Raw genomic sequence first — 7,780 nt, 5'->3', positions numbered from 1 at the left:
CAGTCATCTAGTAAACATGAAACAGTTATACTCCAGTCAAACGGAGAATAAAAGACCACGCTGAGATCTCCAGGCGGTGAGGAGGCTGGAACTGTGTGAAAAGTTTATTGTCCTGTTTCACAACACAGGTATGACATATGTTCTACAGTGACTAATGGGTGCAGCTCATAAACAGTCAGGAATGTTCTCCCCCAGGACAGAGAAAAATAAGATGTTCTAAAAACAAGTCCTAATGATATGCTCAGATGTCTGTGAACAACATGTTTATGTACTGTACTTACTGTACATTTCTAAGTATATACTGTGTAGGGGGCAAAAGATTTTGACTGAACTTGCAGAAATTGTTTATGTTCCTTAATAATACTATTTATTAACTAAGCATGGCTTGAGGTCTAGGCATCCTGCACATAGTTATTGTATTAAAGTGTTTCACACATGTTCTCAAAACATATTAAAAGCTTTTTGATGCTAACAGCCTCCAAAATAAAGAAAGCCCAATGACCCATATAGACACACACACACTGGTTTATTGAGAGATAGCAGGTACAGCCATGTTACATCTATACTTGCTCACCAGGTGGTGAGTGTCGGGGGCAAACGCAGGTTTTGTCGGGAACGGTTTCCATATGTGCCCTTCAACTAAAATAAAACTATATATATATATATATATATATATATATATATATATATAATTTTTTTTTTCCATATATTTCTGGCACGGGCACTCTCCAAATATATATTTTTTTAAAACACACACAGAAGCCATCACGATCTCACTGATCTGTGATGGCTTCTCTAAAACTTGCACCTTTTAATGCTACTCGCATTAAAAGGTGTCAGTTTACAATTACATAGTCCTAAACTCGCAAATGCAGTAGCCTCGAGCTGAAAAGTTCGCAGGCTATTGAATTTGCGAGTTTCAGTACAAACTCGCACTTTTAAAAAGTGCGAGTTTGTACTGTTACTAAAACAGACTACCTATTACATTTGGCCCTAAATGCATGATGAATGTTAAGTTAAGCTTATATGCAGTGGATTTACCGGACTGTTGCAATAGATATCCCACAACATGAAATGGTTGATAAGAAAGTGTCTCTTGTTTGGGAAGCAGTGCAAGTGCATGGAAATTAATTACCATTAAGAGGCTATTATGTTTGTGTCTATGAGGTCATTCTGATGAATTCTCATGGCCATGTGTTCACTTGTAAATTATATGCCGAAAATTATATGAAAAAGTCAGATGTTTTAAACTAAAGCCTGATGCTGATTCACTGGGTGACATTTCAAAACTACAAATAAATGTGTATTGAAAGCTAAGTGGATGTTTAGATTTGGAAAGTGCCCGTGCAAGAAAAATACGTGTGATTGGTCGCCACAAATAGATATTGCGGTGGATCATTGCGGGACCACTTCACAATTTGTTTCACGATGGTAGAGTGCAAGTGCTCAAAGAATCTATCTATATATATATATATATATATATATATATATATATATATATACACAAATAGTCAAAAGCGCAAGACTTAAAGAACGGAATATTAGTCCCAATAAGGAAATCCTTAAACCAGGGATCTGTGTGCAAATGCCTCATATATTGGGTCGGCGTATCTCCCTTCCAAGAAGTCACTGTATCCACCACACAGGTAATCAATTTCTAAAAGAAAGATAGAAGGGGCGCCAATAGTGCATTATCTTCCAACTTTTATTAAAACATATCAGACAAAACATATGTCTTAAATGACGTACCAGACATAGCGGTCAAGCCACCGCAAGTATACAGCGCATAAAGATAATTGATCCTCCGTCTCCGGGAACAACAGGTTCACTCGTAGGAGACCTCGTATCACAGAACAACGCTAGGCCACTCAGTGACGAAACGCGTAGGGGCGTGGCCTAGCGTTGTTCTGTGATACGAGGTCTCCTACGAGTGAACCTGTTGTTCCCGGAGACAGAGGATTAATTATCTTTATGCGCTGTATACTTGCGGTGGCTTGACCGCTATGTCTGGTACGTCATTTAAGACATATGTTTTGTCTGATATGTTTTAATAAAAGTTGGAAGATAATGCACTATTGGTGCCCCTTCTATCTTTCTTTTAGAAATATATATATATATATATATATATATATATTAGATAGATTTAGACAGACTCTCATTGGCTGCTGAGTCCACGGAGGGAGACAGCTGGAGCTCACTCATGAGCTCCGCCCTCCGACTCCCCCCGCAGCGGGTGATGGGAGAGACGTCACGCCGTCTCTCCTATAGTGCAGAGCGGGGTGGACAGCGGCGGTCGCGGCAGGAGCGGGGTTTCAGGTAAGTTGTGTGTTGTTATTTTTGTGTGTGTAAGGGGCACGGGCACTGACTGCATAGGGGGGGTGCTACTGGGGGCATTGTATAGGGGGGTGGCCGCTACTAGGGGCACTGTATGGGCGGGCTACTACTGGGGGCACTGCATAGGGGGGACTACTACTTGGGGAACTGCATAGGGGGGACTACTACTGGGGGCACTGCATAGGGGAGAACTACTACTGGGGGCACTGCATAGAGGGGACCACTACTGGGGGCACTACATAGGGGGGCCCAAAACATAGTCTTGCACCTGGGCCCACCAATCTGTAGTTCCGCCACTGATCCCTCCTGTGATTGGTAGATGGCTGGAGCCATTAACCAATCCGCATCGCACAGCGGCACCCCAATGACTGCAGTCAAACAGAGCTGCCGGCCGCCAGATACTGCGCACAGTCACCGTGTGGGACAGTGCAGTGGTGAGAAGTATGCTGCCTGACTGTTCTCATTGTATTTACAAACACAATTAGAGTGGCTGGGGAGCCTCCTCTGCCTGCATGCCCCCCAGCCCAGTCTGGCCCTGGCTGCTTGTGTGATCCGCCGGGGGTGGGGTTTCCAGGTACTCAGAAACCCCCACTGCGTGCGCTACTGAGTGTATGCTTCAAATTGGTAGCGGTACAGGGATGCTGGAATAGCTTTATATGCAAGTATTAACCAGGCTCTCTTTATCAGCTAAGTCTCACACCATGTCACTCTACACAGTAAAACCCAGTACAGCAGAGGTTCCCAAACTTTTTTGAATCACAGTGCCCTAGAGTATCAGCATTGTTTTCATGGCACCCCTAAGCCAAAATTTTGTTATTGAGAAATTCAGAAAAAAAAATGGAGTGAAGTAGTGAAGTAAATCGTGCTTAACCTGTCATCAATAGGTTGTTATGTGGTGGACAAGTTTGCACTTCTGTTTGTCCACAAATTTACATTACATTGACCATAAATAATTTGATTTGGTGCTGGACCACCAACCTGAGGCACCCCTGCAAGTGTCCCAAGGCACCCCATGGTGCCGCGGCGCACAGTTTGGGAACCTCTGCAGTACATAGTAAAAACAAAATGGCTCTTGCACATGCTCAGTAGTGATCTCGGTGCCATCTTGGATCAGGACATGAAGCTTCCCTGGAGATACAGGAAGACTGGAGTTTGCGTAGTAGCATCCTCCTATTTCAACAAATACAAGGTAGTTCGATAGGGACAAATGTTTTGAAAGTAAGGGCAAAGCTGAAGATTTATTATCTAGCTGTATCACATTACCAGGGAAACTAGTCTTTACGGCATTCCACATTGCTGCTTACAACTGGCACCAAGAGATATGGTGTAATTCCATAAAGTCATTATTACCAGTTATCAAAAAAAGTTATAAATATATACATTTCCTCTGCAAAAACAAGTACATGCATTCCCATAAATTTTAAAAAATAATAATAAAGTATTGTTCTTAGAAGAGTAGCACCTATGGCATAGTGGTTAGAATTACTGCCCCACGGCACTGAGGTCATGAGTTCCTTTCCTAGTAATAGCGCAGTTTTGTGAAGTTGCATGTTCTCCCAGTGTTTGCGTGTAGTAGGTTAATTGCATTCTGACACAAAATAACCCTAGTTTGTTTGTGTGTCTGTGTGTTATGGAAATGTGAAAAATGTAGGGAAGGGGGGAAAAATGGAATACCCTAAGCACTGGTACCAGTAAATATGAGAATCATGTATGATGGTAGAAATACTCCACAGGTGACTAATTAGTATTCAGGGTGATATACCTGGAGAAATAAACAATGATGTGGATGCGCACCCAAAAGAGTAAATAATGTGTAGAGAAAAAAGAGAAAGCAAGTACTCTCTTTGTTGGGGGCACAAGTTCTACCAAATAAATAAAGTAATAACCTTTAATAGAAATAATTAAAATATATCCTCAAAGAAAAAATGGACACCATGTATATACAGGTACAAACATATACATACAAATACAAAATTAGGCCTAAAATTGTCCAAGATAACGAATAATGTCAGTGATCCACGTATGTTTTTTTTTTTCTTTGGCAGTCTCATTTTCTCATACTGACTCACCAAGTAATCTGTTAATATTTGTCAGAATTATGGTGAGCAACAGGGGAGAATAGTTGACGCTATCTACAGGGCCGGATTAAGGCCTGTGGGGGCCCCTGTGCAACAAGCTTGTGGGGGCCGCTATGAAACTGATGTATGTGTATATATATATATATATATATATATAAATAAACAGAATGGACGGCACTCATGAGACTGATGACAATATAAATAAGACCATGACACCGGTCGGCGTGCAGTCAACGTTTCAGGGACCTCTCCCTTTTATCAAGGTCTTGATAAAAGGGAGAGGTCCCTGAAACGTTGACTGCATGCCGACCGGTGTCATGGTCTTATTTATATTGTCATCAGTCTCATGAGTGCCGTCCATTCTGTTGTATGTATGTTCTCATAGAGGACTGGCACCAGGGCAGTTGGTGGATGAAAGGAGTGCCGGTAACTTTGGAGTACTATATATATATATATATATATATATATATATATATATATATATATATATATATATATATAGTCTAAACCCCAAATGGATGGATAGATAGATGTATTTATACACATACATGCACACACACACACATGTGTGTGTGTGTGTATATATATTTATATATATATATATATATATATATCATACGCGCACGCAGGGGGGGTTTCCGAGTACCTAGAAACCCCCCCTGGCCGCCGCTCCATCGCTGCCCGACTGAATAATTTTTTTTTTCTAAAGCGAAGGAGCAGCCGGGCCCGGAGTTCAGCTTAAAACTGGCTGGGGCTTGGCTGCTGGCTGAACATAGGGGGAGCTGCAGCGGCAGCGCGCAGCTCCTCCCGGGTGTTTCTGATGGGGCACTGTGAGGGGCGGCTGAGAAGCTGAGCTGCCGCCGGGTGCTTACTATTCCCGGCACTCTCTCCTGGAGCCGCAGGTGAAGGGGGGAGTGGGTGCCAGGGGGTGGGGGTTGCCGGTGGGAGGGGGGGGATTTCGCTATTAAATGATGCAGTTGTTTTTTGCCTGCTTCAGTGTGTGTGTTTGTGTAGTCTGTGTCAGTGTGTGTGTAGTCTTTGTGAGTGCCGTATCAGTGTGTGTGTGTAGTCTTTGTGCAAGTCTATCTGTGTGTGTGTGTGTGTGTGCAGTCTTTGCGAGTGCTATCAGTGTGTCTGTAGTCTTTGTGTGTCTGTCAGTGTGTGTGTGTGTAGTCTTTGTGTGTCTGTCAGTGTGTGTGTGTAGTCTTTGTGCAAGTCTATCTGTGTGTGTGTGCAGTCTTTGCGAGTGCCCTATCAGTGTGTCTGTATCAGTATGTGTGTGTAGTCTGTGTCAGTATGTGTGTGTAGTCTTTGTGTGTCTGTCAGTGTGTGTGTAGTCTTTGTGAGTGCCCTATCAGTTTATCTGTGACGGTGTGTGTAGTTTTTGTGAGTGTGTCTAATGCTGAACAGTCCATCAAATGTAAATATATATATATATATATTTGAAACAACGAGTGCTGCTTCTTGTTTTCATCTGAGTTTCTATCAAATAGGCACCGTTGGAGGGGGGTTTCCAATTTCCAATTAAAAATACTCTCTCTCTCTCTCTCTCTCTCTCTCCTCTCTCTCCTCTCTCTCCTCTCTCTCCTCTCTCTCCTCTCTCTCCTCTCTCTCCTCTCTCTCCTCTCTCTCCTCTCTCTCCTCTCTCTCCTCTCTCTCCTCTCTCTCCCCTTTCAAAATCCTGCGTTTGCCACTGTGTGTGTGTATATATATGTATGGAAATAACGGCGGCACTCACAGGACTTGTGTAAAGAAGACTCACGACTCAGGAAGGTCAAAGTTCAACGTTTCAGTCTGGCGACTTTTATCAAGAACTACAAACAAAAGATACAGTGCATACCTTTATACCCAGTAACATCCCATAGTGACAATGTACACCTGCTCACCACACTGCTGCTGGCGTCATCAACATGAGACAGAGCGCTTGCGCAATGATGCAATCGCGCACAGCGTGGTTACCATGGTAAGTAACCAGGACGACTACATGTAAATACACAGAACAGGCTCTGCAACGAAAGCGTGCTACAATCCCCCCCGCTTGCACACTGGGGAGCGAATACGCTGTCGCTGTAACAAGGCAGACACATAGCAATGCTGTGTGATGATTCCTGGTGAGGTGGCAAAGCAAGCGGTGACATACAAATTAAACAACAATGCGAATACAGAAACAACAATATGATACATGCGGGTAATAACAACACAATTTCAATGTAATAAAGAGTCATATTATCGATCTTGCTACATAAGCAAGCATGTACCATGTAACTTACATGATACCAACAAGTAAGTGGCATATGTCTTGGGTAATATTGAAAATCAGAACCCACAGGTCAAACATGTTATCTAACTCTTAAACGAGTGTGAAGCCAAGCAATGCATGTATACAAATATGTGTATATGGATAATCAATGTATGAACTTGTGAGGATGGAATGACCTACACATCACCAAAACTGAACAGATAAAACCTTTAGGCTTAAAATGGAATGGTTCTGACCCTGCCAAACAGGAAAAAATGTGACATATAAAGCTGATATGAAACAAATTGCAGGTCATAAGGCTCTGAAAGGTCCACCATGTAATATAGATTGGTGGATCCTAAAGGGGATTCCGCAGTGCACATTACAAATAATAAATAATCAAAACACTGCCCGGCTGGATGTATCTGCCAAGAGTCCATCCACTGTGTGTAATAAGGAAAAGTAGCGGCAAATGCAACCGGATGAACCTCAGATAAGGATAACTCCATGTTACAGCACCAGGTATTTCTAGATGGTCTCCCATTCAAGTACTAGCCTGGCCTACACTGCTTAGCTTCAAAGATCAGACGGTATAAGGCGTATCCAGTGTAGTATGGCTGTAGCAGAAGAATGATAAATCCAAGTGTGATCATCCTGCATATGTCTAAAACCGAGACAACAACAAATCACCACACAGCAGATAGCTCCAAACAAAACAATACAATACCACCTGGCATTGAAAATACAACATGAAAATTACAAACATATAAATTTAGACAAAGCAAAAATGAAGCCTGAAAATGTGGGTAACAACTACCCTGTGAGTATAAGTGTAACTGCATTATGTGGCAGTGATGTGAGGAAACCCTCAAAAAAAGCAGGAAAAAGAGAGTTGTTCATTGAGACCAAATGGTGATATAGTGTTCATTTTATGAATCCAAAATGTTTCAAGTTGTAACAGCTTTTTATCCCTATCCCCTCCTCGTTTGTTGATGGGGACATGATCAATGAGTTTGTATACCAGAGTGGATAATGAATGTCGGAAATACTTGAAGTGACGAGCCACTGGCTGGTCTATTTCCTTTCCTTCTAATGCTTGTCGAATAGCTGTGCGATGTTGTGCCATTCT

At 42.4% G+C, this 7,780-nt stretch overlaps 1 pseudogene; it reads right to left on the bottom strand.

Moving 5' to 3' along the window:
- Nucleotides 1–7,158: 7,158 nt before the first annotated feature.
- LOC148477075 (5S ribosomal RNA) lies at nucleotides 7,159–7,276 on the bottom strand (annotated as a pseudogene).
- Between the last annotated feature and the right edge of the window lie 504 nt (nucleotides 7,277–7,780).

Source organism: Taudactylus pleione, unplaced genomic scaffold (assembly GCF_031769625.1).
Source record: "Taudactylus pleione unplaced genomic scaffold, aTauple2 ptg000749l, whole genome shotgun sequence".
Taxonomy (NCBI): Eukaryota; Metazoa; Chordata; class Amphibia; order Anura; family Myobatrachidae; genus Taudactylus; species Taudactylus pleione.
The sequence above is the reverse complement of the archived record's forward strand: the minus strand, read 5'-3'. Positions and strand labels throughout refer to the sequence as shown.